Raw genomic sequence first — 19,317 nt, forward strand, 5'->3', positions numbered from 1 at the left:
CACGTCAGCGAAAGTCTCCAGAAAGCAATATCGCCATTGTCTGTGACAACTCCAATCAGACATCCTCTGGCGGATCCTGATTGCATCTGTCCAAAGTAGCAAACAGTCAGTCCAAAATTTATCTTGAAATACGACTTATTAAAAAGGGTAAGAGATAGATTGACAAGAGTTTATACTGCACTTATCTTGTCAAATAATCCACAGGCAGTGGGGTTTCCATCACCTCTACTACATTGGCAAGAGTACAACAAGAGTAGCATCATTTTCAAATCTCTGTTATTTAGGTTCAAGGTTTAAAATGCAAACCAATACCTGCTCTTTCTGCTCTCCTCTTTTTCCGGAGTTGTTTTCTTTCAGCGTCTGACCTTCAAATGTTTAAAATATAAAGTCCCATGAAGACAGTTTGTTTTTAATGACATCCACAGGACCATAATTGAAATACACTTATTTAGATTACATGCATCAATGAATTGATCTATAGTTGAAAACTGCTAAATTTAAGCATTTGGTTATTGAAGCTTCAATGAACAGTATATAGTGTGACAGCACAGCAAAATCTGAGTGCAAGTTAAAATGTGGATTAAAAAAAAAGCTCAAGGGGAAATTTTCCAAAAGTAGCAGACACCACCACCTCCTGATGCAAGGCATGTCAGCCTAAGTAAAAAAAAACTCAGTTTACTTTTAGTAATATGGGGGTTTCCACTGCATATTTCACTTACCTCTGTAAAATCAAAGGCCCCTGCTGTCACAAAGCTCAGTGAATACTGATATAGTAAACATTACAAATACATTTGGTCAGATACATATACTGGATAAACACCTAGTAAGCAACACACCACTTTATAAACTTACCATCAGGACAAAGACACCACAGCTGTTGCTTCCATGTTGTCGTGGAAGGCCCTGTTAATGTTGTCATGCATGTCAATACACCTAAAAAAAAAAAAACAATTTCCAATGCTTTTACAGTTATTTAAATTAATATTGGTACCGTAATATCGTTGACACAGTATGGACCGAGGAGGAGGAGGACTGAGGTTGCGCCTGCTGGACCGAGGAGGAGGAGGACTGAGGTTGCGCCTGCTGGACTGAGGAGGAGGACTGAGGTTGGGTTGGTGGTAAAGGATGGCTGGCAATGTGCTTCAGCAAATTTCCCCTAGTTACCACAGTCGTTGAACAATAGCAGCAGTGAAAGTGGGCCTTTGCCCGACATTTAAAATTACATTTTATAATGGTGAAATCTGAAAGAGGGGGGAAAGGTTTGATGAACTGTGAATGTGTGAAAATGAAGTTTAACCAGAGCCTTAAAATTAAACATTAAATTGCAAATTCAAAAGCAATGAAATCAGAAGCATGCACCCTGCATTATTGACTGGTTCGTCACTATAGTATACTTAAACTAAATAAAGTGACATAAGCAAAACATTGTTAAACTCACCATGATGTTGCACTGCCCACTGAAAATGATTCTTGATGTGGTAAAACATCAGCTGTGGTATGTTGGTGTACTGGCAGAATGGGCACTTATTACTGGGGTCTTTTAAGTACTGCTCACACTCCCTCTTGCTTAACACAGTTGTGTGCATTTTAGCAGGGGGAAATGGCTCTTAAAAGAGCCTTTGAGATATAAGATAAACAACAACAAAAATAGGTGAGAGAGAGAGAGGAGGAGGAGGAATAAAATAAAATAATTAACACAGCAAAACAAAAATATGAAGTAAAATAGCAAAAGTGGTACACAGGGAATATAATTGATGATGACAATGCCAAGGATCTGCAAAGAGAAGGAAGCATCAAAATGAGCATAAAATATTTTATTACTATAGTGCAGGGGTGTCCAAAATTGCACTTGGAGGGCCACTGTCCTGGAGAGTTTAGATCCAACTTGACTCCACACACTTGCCTGGAAGTTGCTAGTAGAGGTCTTCTCGGGTCCAAAGAAATGTACCCGACCCGAAATGACCCGAATCACTTCATACCCCAACCCGACGTGCATAAATAAAAAAATTTTAAAGAAAGACCCGACCCGAGACAAACCCGAGAAAATTAGACCCGAGTCCGACCCGAACTAGTGAAATTTTTTTTTAACCCGACTGGAACCGAATGTAAACGGCACTGACGTGTGTGCATTCTGCAGACCCACGCGCAGCAGTCAGATACAAAGACACTCCGGTGGCCTTGCAACCAATTTGGCGAGCTGCTCCATTCGTTTTACTTTGTTATCTGACGACGACACCAACGTAACCGCTAAAATGTACATTTATAATTGACTGACATGTTTGTCTCAATGAAAATGAACCTTCCGACAACCACACAATGTCGCAAGCGTTCTTGGCAAACAGATGAGAGGTTTGAAAAGGACATTGACGCACACAGGCGAGAGAGTTCGGTTCTTCTCGGGTCCGTTCAGAAAAAACACATTCATTTTTAAATTACCCGAGACCCGATGCCGCTATTATTGTACCCGGCCCTTGTCCGAGGCACATGTGAAACTTTTAGACCCGAACCCAATCGGGTCTCGGGTCGGACCTCGGGTTTTCGGACCTAAGTGGACCCGTGAAGACCTCTAGTTGCTAGTATGTCTATTAAGAATTGAATTGGTTGGCTCAAGTATGTTTAACAGGGGTTGGAATTAAACTCTACAGGTTGCCCTCCAGCAGCAGGATTGGACAGTGCATATCGTGTATAGAAGCATAAGTATAACAGTATGCAATATTTAAAACAAGCCCTACTTTCAAGGAGTTATGTTAAATTTGTATTATTATTCAGGGTTGCACGTTAGGTGATATAGAGGTTAAAAGTTTTGTAGCACAAACATAAAATTGTAGCATTACTATTATCATGTCTGTAAACAAACTGTACTATCGCACGCGTGCTACATTGAAAACTTGATCGCACAGACCAGTTTTTCGTAGCACTGTACAGCCATGCTATTGAATGGAGTTTCCTGTTCAATTAAATAAATGTATACTTTTTAAAAATAATATCAAAATAGTTTACATTTAATCAACCCACACGAACGCACAAACAACACACATTTAAAGTTAGTTAGGAGACCACAAGAAACTCTGAGTTTAAAGGATAACACCTGCTCCCGACCAGGTTAGGTTCAGAGAGTAAGTTACTGCGGAAACAGACTCTGCGTATAAGTTACCTCTCCTTCTGAAACAGGCTTGACTTACCCCGCTGTCTCAGGTTTAACCTATCTCCCATTTTGAAACAGAAAACTCTGAGTATGTTAACCCTGAAATGAGGGAAACTCTGAGTTTTCACTTAACCACCTTTCTGAAACAGGCCCCTGGAGTCCAAAACCATATGTACTGTACTTTATTCTGCTAATGATGTTTTCTTTTACCACTTTGTTTCTTTATTGACCGTAACTTTTATATTTAGCCAAAGAGAGAAGCTTTGGTAAAGCCTGCAATGCCCTTGGAGTATCACATGTAGGTAGTACCACTGACTTTAATAAACAGACTTGAGGAGCTACTGCTTTACAAGGACTTGTACCCCAAGATGTTTATCAAGCTTCAGAAAGCTGGTGGTGAGACATTGTGATATTTGTTTAATTGTTTTTAACTATTACATTTTTCTTTTGTCATGCACAAATAGGTTCTGAGGATGTTTTCACCATTTCTTGTTTTGCCAAATCTAGGTGGTGACTTGCACACACTAAGCACAGTGGTGGCAAGGGTCAGCCCGTGACCATTAAGATGCTCTGTTGAGCCCACAGTGTTTGTGTCAGATATTGCTGAACGTGTTGCAAGACACATTAATAATCGGACCAACCATTGATTGTTCCAGCCATATGATGGCTGGCTCTGTGCAAACCCTGCTGAGCACATCCAGGCTGCAGCAGAAAACGAATTGAAGTCCGCCAATTCTTCTGACAGATTCTCCTCACTGAGTCCTGTGACAGGAAACAATAATAGATTCTCCTTGTATGATCGCTTACATCAGAAAAATCAAAGGAGGCAAGAGGAGCTTTTGAGGAGTTTGAAATTAGCATCACATTTAGCTGCCCCTTGTCAACTCCTCCGTAGCAGAACAGCTAAACCGGGAGTTGTCTTCTAGCAAGTACTCATTGTGTGAAATGAAAAAAGAACATGATGTTCTCTTTTCGACTGTACTTTCATCTTCACAACAAAAGCATTAATGACAAATACACCAAAACTTTGACACATTGGCCTATATGGGAAATTGACATTCAGGAATGGAGATAGTTGTTTTACTTTTTAGTGGCTTTCATAAAGTCATCCTAATGCCTTTAAATTTAATTTCATTCATTTATTAAGCACTTTTACGCAACTTGTCATTGAAAAAAGTGCTGTACAAACACATAATCATAAAAGCATACATCATTGACACCACATATAAATAACAATGAAATAAACCCCTCAGTTTGATAACCTACAAATTCAAATACTATACCCCATTAAATGCTAAAGCTAGGAGGTATTCTTTAAGCTTATGTTTAAAAGCAGTAAGTGTACGTTCCAATCTGATAGAAAGGGGTAGATCATTCCAAAGGTTAGGAGCTACAGTTGTGTTCAAAATTATTCAACCCCAACTGAAATTGATTGTTTTGGCCGGTTTGACATTGATTTTGATCATTCAGTCATCCTGCTTACAATTACATCAAAGAGGCATGTGTAGGTCAGACAAATATAACATAACATTTATAATGAAATAACCACAAATGTCTTTTCTGTGCTCACATCATTTTCAGTTTTATTCAACCCCCAAGTGACATTCAATCTTAGTACTTAGTACAACATCCTTTTACAGTTAAAACAGCTTTTAAACGTGAAGCATAGCTTGACACAAGTGTCTTGCAGCGATCTACGGGTATCTTCGCCCATTCATCATGGGCAAAAGCCTCCAGTTCAGTCACATTCTTAGGCTTGCGCACTGCAACTGCTTTCTTTAAGTCCCACCAGAGGTTCTCAATCGGATTTAAGTCTGGTGACTGCGATGGCCACTTCAAAATGTTCCAGCCTTTTTTCTGCAACCATGCTCTAGTGGATTTGGAGGTATGCTTGGGATCATTGTCCTGTTGAAAGGTCCAACGTCTCCCAAGCCTCAGGTTTGTGACGGACTGCAACACATTGTCATCCAATATCTCCTGGTACTGAAGAGAATTCATGGTACCTTGCACACGCTGAAGTTTCCCTGTACCTGCAGAAGCAAAACAGCCCCAAAGCATGATTGACCCCCCACCATGCTTCACAGTAGGCAAGGTGTTCTTTTCTTCATAGGCCTTGTTTTTCCTCCTCCAAACATAACGTTGATCCATGGGCCCAAACAGTTCTAATTTTCCACAGAACACTATCCCAAAACTTCTGTGGTTTGTCCACATGACTTTTGGCATACTGCAGTCGACTCTTCTTATTCTTTGGAGACAGCAAGGGGGTGCGCCTGGGAGTTCTGGCATGGAGGCCTTCAGTACGCAGGGTGCGCCGTATTGTCTGAGCAGAAACTTCAGTACCCACATCTGACAAATCTTTTCTCAGTTCCTCAGCAGTCACACGGGGACTTTTTTCCACTCTACGCTTCAGATAGCGCACAGCAGTCGCAGTTAGCATCTTTTTTCTGCCACGACCAGGAAGCGTTTCAACAGTGCCCTTTGCCTTGAATTTGCGAATGATGCTTCCTATGGTGTCTCTTGGTATGTTTAACATCTTTGCAATCTTCTTATAGCCATTGCCCTTCCTGTGAAGATTAATCACCTCTTCTCTTGTCTTCCTGGACCATTCTTTTGACTTCACCATGTTTGTAACCACACCAGTAAATGTTTAGAAGGAGTTGAGTATCACAGTCATTTTAAAGCTGCCTAATTGGTGCTTATTAGGCTTTATTGCTGTTCCCTGACATCCATAGGTGTTTTCAATACCTGATTGAAAACACTTCAATGAACCTCTGTTCTTCAGAGTGGTAGTTCTTTAAGGGGTTGAATAATTGTGTCAATGAAGAATTCACAAAAGAAACATTTACTACTATATTACAAAACCAATTGATGTCATTTTAGTTGCATATGGTTCTTTAAGAAGTCATTGTAGGATTTCATTCTGAATACAATTACAAATGTACACTAAATTCCCTAAAACCCTTAACAGCATTGGGGGTTGAATAATTTTGAACACAACTGTATAGCTACAAAAGCTCGATCTCCACTTCTCCACTTTATTCTTGGAGCCGTTAAGACCAGCTGGTCAGCTGACCTCAAGAACTGTTTTGGTTTGTATTTCTTTGCCAGGTGCAACGGAGCCATACCATACAGTGCTTTATAAACGAAAATTATAATTTTTTTATTTATTCTGTAGTCGATCAGTAGCCAATTTAAAGAGCTCAATACTGGGGTAATGTGGTCTTGCTTACGAGTACCCGTCAAAAGTCTTGCGGCGGAGTTTTGAACTTATTGTAAGCATTTATTCAGTGTCTTATTTATGCCAATATATAGTGCATTGCAATAGTCTAGTCTTGTAAATATAAATGCATGAATGAGCTTTTCGAGATCACGAGTGGACAGAAATGGTTTCACTTTCGCTATTAATAACAAATGATAGAAGCAAGACTTTACGACAGAATAAATTTGTCTCTCAAAGCTGAGATCACTGTCGAAAATAACACCTAAATTTCGGTCATCCAGATTATCAAGATTGTTTGGAACTTCAAAACACACAATTTCAGTTTTCTCTTCATTTAGAGATAACCATGATTTAATGCCATGTATACAATTACGCAACAACTCTATTTGGTTCTTGCTGTTCTTTTTCAAAGGGAGATGCATTTGCATATCATCTGCATAAAAGTGAAAGGGGATTCCATGCTTGCTAAAAATTTACCGAAGGGGTAACAGATACAAAGAAAACAAGATTGGGACGAGAATGGACCCCTGTGGAACCCCACTAAGCAGAGAAGCAGGTTGTGAACAATTGCGACCGACATTTACCGAAAAGGTTTTATTTAAAGATAAGACTTGAACCATGCAAGCGCTGTACCTTGAATTCCTACTACATTTTCTAGGTGTGAGAGTAAAATGTTGTGGTCAATGGTATCAAACGCAGCGCTGAGGTCTAGTAAAACAAGAACTGCTGAAGACCCTGAGTCGACTGCAGTCAGTAGGTCATTTAAAACCCTAATCAAGGCAGACTCGGTGCTGTGAAAAGCCCTAAAACCTGACTGAAAAACTCCTGTAATATTTGAAAAGATACCTGTAACTTATCTTTTTTCCATTTTCATTCAAATTTTCTACAGGTTATCCTCAACCCATGATTCACATCATTCAGCCAAATCTTGGGACATGTGCAATAAAAAGCTATTTGTCTTTATATCTCTTTTGTTAGTGTATGTGATTGTGTGTGTTTAGTTCAAGATGTTCTTACATTTTTGTATATTCAGAACAAATTCCATTTTAATTTTTTTATGTCGATTTGTTTGTGAACATGTTCATACACACGCACAATTTTAATTTTTTTGCAGCTTTGCCCATGAATTTGGATGTAACTCCAACCAGAGCTGTGTTGCAGAGTGGTCAAGGTATGCCTTAATTAGTCTCTAGATAACTTGATAATGATGACATGTTTAAATGTTTGGGTTTTAACCCCCCAAATTTAGGTTCTTCTACCACCAGCACTCCAAATTTAGCTCAAAGCCCTCAAAGTAAGTTGGATATTTGATTGTTGCCATGCAAGTAGTTTTTCAAGATCTACACAAACTATTTGCATATACAGTAGTTACCACTGGTACTGTCGTACACACATTAGGATTAACACATTAGGATAGTACACGCTCAAACTGATTTTGCCAAGTGGTTGATGTCCTCAGGGCAACATAGTGTGTTGACCCAAGAACAACATTTTTCTAAATAAAACCTTAACCCACCCCTAACCATAACCAAACCCTAAAAATAGAGGGACATGATAAGTGAAAAACAATGGTCTAAAAAGAGCTAATTCTGGTTGTAAGCTTAAACTTAAAACAAACTGTAAACTTATTTCTGAAATCTGATGGGTTGATTGAAATGTTGTCCCAGGGTCAACATAATGTTGCCTTGAGGACATCAACCACTTGACAAAATCAGGAGAGCCTAGGAGCTCCACATTATTTTTAATAAAAAATGAAAGATTTCTGCGACATTCTTTTTGAGCTTTGTGTATGTTCGCTACTGAATGTTTATATGTGAATGAATGCTTCCCACTTAATTCACAGGGATTTTTTACCATCTTAGATGTTTTGATTAATTATCAGGGTTCTTGTTAAACTCATTTTTATTGACGGAACAGAAATCTCTAAGATTTCATGCTCTGAACCCAATTTCTAATGGCATTGTATATTTATAAAGTGAAGGCATTCTATTTTGGCAGCTTTGGCCACAAGCTTGAAAGTAACCTCATCCAGAGCTGTTTTGGAGAGTGGTCAAGGTAGTAGTCATTAGACAACTTGCTTATAGTAACATAATTGAATCATACAGTTTTAACTAATTTTTTGCCCATACTGTATTTAGTCACCAGCACTCCAAATACAACTCCAGGCACTCAAAGTAAGTTTGCTTTTGATCATTGCCACATGTAAGCAGTTCCAAAGTAGTACACCATTTTCTTGCCATGTGAATTTATTGGAAATTAGACAACCTGAATTCAACGTGGCATGCTTCCAAAACTCAAAAAAAAAGACAGGAAGTTCACTGCATTTCAGAAATTGTAAAATTGCCCTAAATTACCCTCTAGAAATGATCACTCCACCTCACATCTCTGTCAATTAAGGACTGAGGTTTATTTTGCAATTTATCAACTAACTAAAATTTATTTGAAACAGCCTCTCTTGCTTGACTAATGATTAGTCGACTATTAGGGGCAGACCTAGCAAAAAAGTTTGTATTTTAAGATTTTTCAGGAGGCTGGATACGCTGTCATGTTTAGTTTACTAAGTAACTCAGCAGTATAGTCAAACTAATGTCCCAAATTAAGCGGTCGAGGAAAATGAAAGTCTTTGTTCTTACTTTTAATAACAAAAGACAAAATAATTAAAGAAGGGTGTAAATGTAGCAGATGTTTTGTCAATGAACACTGCACGTAGGTGGATAATGCAAAAATGTTTTAACAATGATAATGAGCTTTGCTTACATTCTTCACAATTCCATTTGTAAGGGTGACAATATTGGTGCAAAGTTATATTAGAGTTTGACAACCAGGATTGCCTGGGACCAGCGTGTGCAGTGATCAGGCCAAGGCTGCATAGTACACAGTACACATTTATTAGGGGTCAAGCCCAGAATGGGCGAGACCCCTATTGGGATTGTTAGTTTTCTTATTATTATTATTATTATTATTATTATCTATTATTCTTCTTCTTCCGCCATTGCGTCTATGGCAGCCCATAGAACCGTACGTAGGAAAGTTATGAAATTTGGCACAGTCATAGAGGACATTCCAAATAGTCACCACACCAAATTTGGAGTGTCTATGTCAAACCCAATAGCGCCACCAACAGTCCAAATTTTCACTTACATTTTTGGTTATAACTGCTGACCCGTACGTCATAGAAACGCAATTCTTGTTTCTTCTGATTCCTTGGCTCATGCCGATTCGATTGCACCATATGACGTCATTTCCGTTATGCTAATTATTTCGATATTTTGAATTGTTTGTAAAACCTACTTTTTCGAACTCGTCCTAGAGCTTTTGTCCAATTTGCTTAAAGAATGGGTGTGTAGCATCTATAGACACTCATGGCAAAAAGTTATGGAATTCGTGTTGATTCACCAATCCGTTACCGTATAACGCGTCAATGAATTTTACGTAGAGCGCGAAAAAACGGATTTGAGGCTGTATCTTCACCAAAGTTAAGCGTATTCATACGAAACTTGGTAGTTTTGATGGCAGTCACGACCTGAGGGTCCATGCCCAGTTTCGTCACAGCGCCACCTAGTGTTCACAAGATTTGAAAAATGGCTATTTTTGTTTATAACTCCTGCAAACTTGAGTCTAAAATTATAAAAGTGCTATTGTTAGATTCCTTGAGGCATGCCGAGTCAAACGATACCAAAAGGTTTTCAGTCGGCCATTTTGGGGGTCGGCCATTTTGAATTTTAACTTTTTTTGTAGGAAAGTTATGAAATTTGGCACACTCAAAGAGGACATTCCAAATAGTCCCCACACCAAATTTGGAGTGTCTATGTCAAACCCGATAGCGCCACCAACAGTCCAAATTTTCACTTACATTTTTGGTTATAACTGCTGACCCGTACGTCATAGAAACACAATTCTTATTTCTTCTGATTCCTTGGCTCATGCCAATTCGATTGCACCATATGACATCATTTCCGTCATGCTAATTATTTCGATATTTTGAATTGTTTGTAAAACCTACTTTTTCGAACTCGTCCTAGAGCTTTTGTCCAATTTGCGTAAAGAATGGGTGTGTAGCATCTAGAGACACTCATGGCAAAAAGTTATGGAATTCGTGTCGATTCGCCAATCCGTTTCCGTACACCACGTCAACGAATTTTACGCGGATTGGGAACAAACGGATTTGAGGCAGTATCTTCGCCAAAGTTAAACATATTCACATGAGATTTGGTAGTTTTGATGGCAGTCATGACCTGAGGATGCGTGCACAGTTTCGATACAGCGCCACCTAGTTTGAGCATGTTGATGAGCATGCCGCAATGGATTTGCGGCTATATCTTCGCAAAAGTTCTGCACATTGGCAGTGGTTCAGTGGTTCAGGGGTTAGTGGTGGTTGTCTACAAATCGGAAGGTTGGTGGTTCAAACCCCAGCTCCACCTGACCAAGTGGCAAGATGTCCATGAGTTATATGCATAACAGTCATTGAAAAGTGATTTTTTTTGCTTATAACTACTGCAAAATTGAGTGTAAATTCATGAAAGTGCTATTGTTAGATTCCTTGAGGCATGCCGAGTCAAATGATATCAAAACGTTTTCTGTCTGCCATTTTCAATAACAAAGCATACCAACTTTTTCAAAACTCCTCCTACAGCGTTCGTTTGATTGGCTTGGATTTGGTACACACAATCTAGACTCTAGAGAAAAAGTTTTTGTCAGTTGTTGTATAGCACATCAACAAATATAATGGCGAGCACGAAAATGGATTTGAGGCTATATCTTCGCAAAGGTTTTGCGCATTGATGTGTGTATTGGCAGTGGTTCAGTGGTTAGTGTAGGTTGTCCACAAATCGGAAGGTTGGTGGTTCAAACCCCAGCTCCACCTGACCAAGTGATGAGGTGTCCATGAGTGAGACATCTAACCCCAAATGCTCCCGATGAGCTGGATGGCTCTTGTGTGGCTGACACTGTATGAATAGGGGAATGTTTCACAACTTGTAAATGTCATGAACTGAGGGTGTATGGAATGTTCTGTTACAGCACCACCTAGTTCATCAGTGACATTTTTTGAAAGCCCTTGTAAACTTTTCAGTGCCCCTACTGGTTAAGAGTTTTGAGGCTTTATCTCCAGATCACTTTATCATATGTACACCAAATTTGGATTTGTCATCACAATCATGACCTGAGGCACCATATTGTTTCGGTGCAGTGCCCCCAGTGGTCCAGTCATTTGAGGCTCTATTTCAACATTGCTTAATCATATGTATATCAAATTTTGTGGGTGTCATCACAATCATGACCCAAGGCATCATCTATTGTTTCGGTGCAGTGCCACCTAGTGGTCAAGTCATTTGAGGCCATATCTCCACATTGCTTAATCATATGTACACAAAATTTGGTGGGTGTCATCACAATCATGACCTGATGCACCATCTATTGTTTCGGTGCAGTGCCTCCTAGTGGTCAAGTCATTTGAGGCTATATATCAACATTGCTTAATTGTATGTATATCAAATTTGGTGGGTGTCATCACAATCATGACCTGAGGCAACATCTGTTGTTTCGGGGCAGTGCCCCCTCGTGGTCAAGTCATTTGAGGCTATATCTCAACATTGCTTAATCGTATGTATATCAAATTTGGTGGATGTCATCACAATCATGACCTGATGCACCATCTATTGTTTCGGTGCAGTGCCCCCTCGTGGTCAAGTCATTTGAGGCTATATCTCAACATTGCTTAATCGTATGTATATCAAATTTGGTGGATGTCATCACAATCATGACCTGAGGGACCATCTATTGTTTCGATGCAGTGCCCCCTAGTGGTCAAGTCATTTGAGGCTATATCTCCACATTGCTTAATCGTATGTACACCAAATTTGGTGGGTGTCTTCACAATCGTGACCTGAGGCACCATCTATTGTTTTAGTGCAGTGCCCCCTAGTGGTCAAGTCATTTGAGGCTATATCTCAACATTGCTTAATCATATGTATATTAAATTTGGTGGGTGTCATCACAAACATGACCTGAGGCAAAACCCATTGTTTCTACACAGCACTCAAGATTTAAATAATGGCTATATTTGCCTTAATCTACTGAAAACTTCTTAAATCTTAAATCATGACGGTCATCAACCAATACTTCATTCTGTGCCCTTTTTAGCTTGACCCCGGCATCGCTGCTTGCAGCTATATTTTTTTATGAATTTGTCAAATATCACACAACACCTATAACAGTTGTACTTGTATACACTTTCCATTTTATTAATTTGTTTGCAATTTAGAGATAATTGATTTTTTTTTGGGTTCATGATCATTTTTCAGTTGAATCACAGCATGGTTTGTTTGAAACTTGTTTATACACTAAAGTATGGATGTCAAAAACAAACTCTAGTTAATTTTGAGTAATTGTTAAAAGTTGTAAAAAGTTGACACAACTTAAAAATATAAGTTAAACAATTTCAACTTGATTCTGAATAATCTCAGGATTCTCAAGTCTTTTATTTTCTATGCAGGGGGTTGATGGAGAACCACCTTTAGATGAAAGTGCAGCACAAGAGGGGAGTGGCCCAGTGGCCAGTTCTGCTGGCTCTTAATTTATCAGTTTATTTAAGTTTAATTAGACCTTTTTCAATCTTGGTTGTTTTTTTACAGGTTAAATTGTTTTAGTTCTTTCATTTACTCAAGTTAGATTGTTGACATGTCAATCTTGTTATTTAAAAAAGATGTTAATGATTGTTTCTTTATGGTTAAATTATGTTTTAGTTCGTAGTAGTTTTTTTATCCTGTTGTATTGCCTTTTTTATTTTATTTTAATGGGCAAAAATGTTACTATTAAAATCATTTTTGATTCTAACGAATTTTAGTGTGTCATGTTATTACATTCTGGAAACAAAATATTTGTTAACAAATATTTTTAGTTAAAATGTCTTAGATATTGACTTTAAGAAGGGCATTCTGGGGAACAAAACTATCCACTGAAAAATGTTTTATGAATGTAACATTTTAATGTTCTATCAATAGGCCTATTACCAAACATGTTCAGATTCTGAATGTTTAAGTGGAATGTTTTCCTACCTTTTAAAAGAATGTTGATGATGATGACGAAGCTTTATTTGTGATTGTACAAGTACAACGAAATTACAGCCATCGACCTGTCCATACATACAAAACATTAAAAAAAGGGGGGTAAACAGAACAGGTCGACAGAGCATTGAGAAGAAGTACAGCATTACATGAGGGAGGGTAGGTTAAAAAAAACAAACCCCCAGACTATGCTCCAAAAGGAGTACAGTTTGGGAACAGGGAAAAAAACACCTCAGCAACATAAGCACATAGTCAGTACATCTTACAACATGAACAACATACAACTTGCAACACGATAGGGGGGAATGTGGGTTGGAGATAGCCCAGCGCAGGCAAGCAGCCATCCGTTCCTGCAGCCATGTACGGCGCTGGTCTCAGACCCGTCTGTCCGGCTGGGGGGTACAAAGCGGCGAAGGCGAGGGATTTGGGTACTGGGTAGTGATTGCATATATATGTGAGTCTGTGTAAGAGTTTGTGTGTGTGTAGGCCTTCAGAGAGTCGCTTTGCCCGGCATCCCAAATCTCGGTGCCTCAGTCCGCAGGATGTTAAAGCGTTAACACAGCAAATTGCTGTGGAGACGACCTTGATTAGGTCCAAACAGAGTCAACAATCATTAGGTGTCTTTGGGAGAGGGGTAAGGGAGTGCAAGAGCGTCTCACTGCAGTGCTCTTCCGAGGGAGTTGTTGTTCCAGCAGCGGCCTTGGCCGAGGCCAGTGCTGGATAAGGCGGCCGAAAGCAGATAAGATTCCAATTATTTTGTCTTGGGGCGAGTAGCCGCATTCCTTTACACGACTACTCTCTTAGTCCATTCTGGTCCATCAGTTTTTTCAAATCCATTAACATCTCCTTGATGTTTTTCAAATCCATTTGCATCTCCTTGATGGTATCCATATTGCGGGTCATTTCCAAGTTGTTATCCAAAATGCGGTTAATAGTCCCAGCCTGAGCGCTGACCGCTCTGCCCACCGCTTCAATCATCCCGGGCAGCTTTTTTGGACTTTTGGCAGCTGTCACCGTTTTCTTAATTTCTCGATAAACCAGGGCAAAGCATAATCCAGTCAGCAAACCCCAGGTTATCATGGTTCCGAATAGATAGATATCTTCAATGTCCTCCACGGAAAGAGCCGCCAGACCCACGACCCGCCACTTCTCCCATGCGTCCATCGTGTAGCCAGCAGCGAACGTTCCGGCAGGGCAGACAGGTTCCCCCGAACCCAAGCTTCTCGTTGAGAATATGGTGTCAATTGCGTTGAGAGACCAGTTGATCAAATCCATGATTTTTTAGTTTCAAGAGCAGTGCAGAGAGAGTCTCTCAAAGTTAAGACAAAAGACTATACAACACGAGAGGAGCAAAGCAGGGAAGGTTACGGGGAGGAGAGGAGATAAAAATGCGACCGCCTTCGCTGAGAGCCAAACGAGACGAATATTGTTCTAGCAATATTACCACTTAAACGTGTTCAGAATGTTTTGAGATGTTTTCCGAACCTAGTAGAGAACATTCGGGGAACTTAAATAAAACTACCCGCAAAAACATTATGGGAATGTTAAGGTGTAATGTTCTAGCAATATTACCACTTAAATGTCTTCAGAATGTTATAATGGAATGTTTTCCGAACCTAGTAGAGAACATTCGGGGAACTTAAAGAAAACTACCCGCAAAAACCTTCTGGGAATGTTAGGGTGTAATGTTCGAACGATATTACCACTTAAACGTCTTCAGAATGTTACAATGGGATGTTTCCCGGACCTAGTAGAAAACATTCGGAGAACTTAAATAAAACTACCCGCAAAAACCTTCTGGGAATGTTAGGGCGTAATGTTCTAGCAATAATACCACTTAAAAGTGTTCAGAATGTTATAATGGGATGTTTTCTGAACCTAGTAGAGAACATTCAGGGAACTTAAAGAAAACAACCCACAAAAAACCTTCTGGGAATGTTAGGGTGTAATGTTCGAACGATATTACCACTTAAACGTCTTCAGAATGTTACAATGGGATGTTTTCCGGACCTAGTAGAGAACATTCGGAGAACTTAAATAAAACTACCCGCAAAAACCTTCTGGGAATGTTAGGGCGTAATGTTCTAGCAATATTACCACTTAAACGTCTTCAGAATGTTATAATGGGATGTTTCCCGGACCTAGTAGAGAACATTCGGAGAACTTAAATAAAACTACCCGCAAAAACCTTCTGGGAATGTTAGGGCGTAATGTTCTAGCAATATTACCACTTAAACGTCTTCAGAATGTTATAATGGAATGTTTTCCGAACCTAGTAGAGACCATTCGGGGAACTTAAAGAAAACTACCCGCAAAAACCTTCTGGGAATGTTAGGGTGTAATGTTCGAACGATATTACCACTTAAACGTCTTCAGAATGTTACAATGGGATGTTTCCCGGACCTAGTAGAGAACATTCGGGGAACTTAAAGAAAACTACCCGCAAAAACCTTCTGGGAATGTTAGGGTGTAATGTTCGAACGATATTACCACTTAAACATCTTCAGAATGTTACAATGGGATGTTTTCCGGAACTAGTAGAGAATATTCGGGGAACTTAAATAAAACTACCCGCAAAAACCTTCTGGGCATGTTAGGGTGTAATGTTCTAGCAATATTACCACTTAAACGTCTTCAGAATGTTATAATGGGATGTTTTCCGAACCTTGTAGAGAACATTCAGGGAACTTAAAGAAAACAACCCACAAAAAACATTTACATAACATAAAAACATTCTCGGTACGTTCTTAGAACTAAAAATTTCTAGCTGGGTTGTTGATTCTCAGTCTAATGGTTGTTCACTCCAAAATGTGTAAGCGTTATTTCATTGTATAAGTCATCACATGCACAATAGTCTGTTCGCTTGTCAAAATTAGTCAAGAACATAATACCATGAATACCATATATGAATCCTTGAAATATTTGATACATTTTAGGGATGTACCGATCAGGTTTTTTTGCCCTTGAGTCTGAGTCATTAGATTTTGAGTATCTGCCGATACTGAGTCCCGATCCGATACTTCTATAATACATAAAAAAAGAATAAAGAAGAGTGAAAAAATAGATCCAGGATGATCCTTATGTCATGCCGCACGCATTGCTGTTTCTGTGTGGTGTCAAAAGGGTCTAACTCTGTGCCAGCGCATAACTATTGATGTGTTAAAAAATAATGAGAATATATATAGTATATATGTACAGGGGGTTAAATTGGGATTTGTTTTGTGGGGATGGTCTGTTAGGAGGGAGGGTTTGAGGGGTAACATGTTTAATCCTGATGACAGCAAAGCCACTGGTGTGTTTCAATGACATTTTGGACCTCTCAAAAGATTTTATAAGTTTCAGCTTTAAAGCTGTGCCACATGTTGACCCAAACTTTAAAACCTGAACTTTAAATTATGCAAATCTATGAGTCTGACATCCTATATGCATTTGGTGCACATGTCATTATGCACAATTGATCAAATTTTGAAGGAAGTTATAAGACTCAACCTCCTTGACTAATTCTAGGCATAAGATTACTACCCAAAAAGGCTCAATTACAGTTTTTCTCAGTCGCTTTGGTGCATTTCTCACATCACTATTTACATTTGCACAACAGTTAATGCAGTTCTCAAAACAATTAGTACAAACTGCAAAACCTAGTTGATAACCTGCAAAAGTGTGTCACTTGCTCAAAATGGATGGGTCAGTCCTCAAAAGCAAGTATTCAAGTCAATGAAAGTGTCACTGTCATCAAAATGAAAAGTCCTAACACCATTGTTTATGAACAAGATAGTCAAATGGCTTAATCATGTTTTCATTTTGACAGTTTATTCTATAAATGTTTTTCAATGGAAAAAGTCAAATCTTTGTGACACTACCGGAAAATTCTCAAGACAGCACTATATACTATTTCCACAGCTATTTGAAAAATACAGTAAAGTTACACATCACTGTATTTTTTTAGGTAAGTACACGACACTGAATATGTATGTTTCACTTTTTTTATTGCATTATGCTCTTTGCAATTCTTATTTGTTCACTGCATTTTGCAAAAAGACATCCTTATTTACAACAAACATAAACTCCCTTTGGGTAGAACTGTGCACAACTGTAAACAATATTGGAGTACATATTGGAACTGAACATACAACATAGTACTGTAATCATTCTTGCACATCCAGACGTTCCTCTCTGTTTGACCACATATTTTCATCGACATCACAATGAATATCATCTCTTGCAATGCAGCGAGGAAAGTATCTCCTTAAATGGCGAATCCACCCTCTGCAGGACTCTACTGTGATGTCATCACATGCTGCATCCATGGCCGCTAGCAGGGCCATTTGGGTATGTGGATGCCGGTCATATACCTTCCACCTCCAAGAAGAGAAAAACTCCTCTATTGGAATTAGGAATGGTGAGTAGGGAGGGAGATATGCTCCCAGCATCCTATCATGTGCTGCAAACCACTATCTGATGACATCTGAGTGGTGAAAACGCACATTATCCAAAACAACAACCTGCTTGCTCAGATGGCCTCCAGTTAGACCCTCTCATTCTCATGAATTATGTGCCTGTAAAGAGTGTCTAAAAAAGTCAGCAGATGTTGTGTGTTGTATGGACCAAGACGGGGGGGATATGGGTGAGGACGTCGTTTTCTGAGATGGTAGCACACATAGTAATATTCCCTCCTCGTTGGCCTGGGACATCAATTGTTGCTCTCTGTCCAATGCGATTCCTTCCACGTTTTCTACCTTTTGCCAGATTGAAACCAGCCCCATCAAGGTATATAAATGTGTGCAGTGGTTCCCTGGCCTCCAGCTCCAGTACATGCTTTATTACAGAAGAAGGAGTGAGAAAAACTATAACAACTTTTCCTGTGTAACAATGCATTTTGGACAACATATTGTACAGTATGCACTGTGAATACACATACACAGAACTGTCTTAAGTGTAGTGCATGACACTACACAAAGTAAACAGTGTACAGCATTGAACATTAGAATATGCATAGAACACATGTTTTACCTGTACATATTGGTAACGGAGCTCCTTGACTCTGTTGCTATTCCGTTCAAATGGCACCTTGTACAATTGTTTCATGCGCATTTCATTCCTCCTGAGCACTCTGTCAATTGTAGCGACTGAAACCTATTCAATATTCCCAAAGATGTTGTCATCCTCTATAACAGCACTTTGTATCTCTCTCAACCTTATGGCATTGTTTGCAATCACCATTGCACAAATGGCTTCCTTTTGTTGCGGAGTAAAAAGGGGCCCTCTTCCACCTCTGCAAGGTTGTCATGCAATCCTATGTGGTGCAGAGTAAAATTACATGGCAAATCTTTACTGTAACAGTACTGTACACTACAATACACTAAATGTGTGATGCAATAAATCTGCAAGTCTACATGTAAAATGTACAGTGACAAGTTTTGGTCCGTGCAGTGCAAATTGTTTAGTGCTGAATTACTGTCCTTTATTTACACACCTGTTCTCCCGAAGAAATTTTTGAATAATTGAATTTACAGTGGTTCTCCCAACATTTGGCTGCACCCTTCGACCAGCCTCAGATTGACAACATGATCCACAATTGTAGCTCTGATTTCATTAGGGATCCGCCTGTCACGTACTCTAACTCTACTAATACAAACGATAACGAGGAAACAGGATTCTCTCTCTCTCTATATATATATATATATATATATATATATATATATATATATATATATATATATATATATATACACACTCTGGAACTTTATTCAATACACACAACGATGACGAGGAACAGCTTCACATAACATGCACATTCAACGACTGACAAGGGAAAGACACATGAGGGCAGAATATAAAGGGTAGGTGACTAATTAAACACAACAGGTGTAAGAACTTAACTAATAATC

The 19,317-nt window shown here is 39.1% G+C and overlaps 1 long non-coding RNA gene across 1 annotated transcript; it reads right to left on the minus strand.

Annotated features, from left to right (window-relative positions):
• Positions 1-593: 593 nt before the first annotated feature.
• On the minus strand, positions 594-1,048 carry LOC129413510 (uncharacterized). The gene is made up of 3 exons (XR_012369404.1): positions 992-1,048; positions 853-903; positions 594-764 (listed from the first exon to the last, which is right to left on the minus strand). It is a non-coding gene; the product is annotated as an uncharacterized lncRNA (long non-coding RNA).
• Positions 1,049-19,317: the final 18,269 nt, after the last annotated feature.

Source organism: Misgurnus anguillicaudatus, chromosome 5 (assembly GCF_027580225.2).
Source record: "Misgurnus anguillicaudatus chromosome 5, ASM2758022v2, whole genome shotgun sequence".
NCBI classification, from domain to species: domain Eukaryota; kingdom Metazoa; phylum Chordata; class Actinopteri; order Cypriniformes; family Cobitidae; genus Misgurnus; species Misgurnus anguillicaudatus.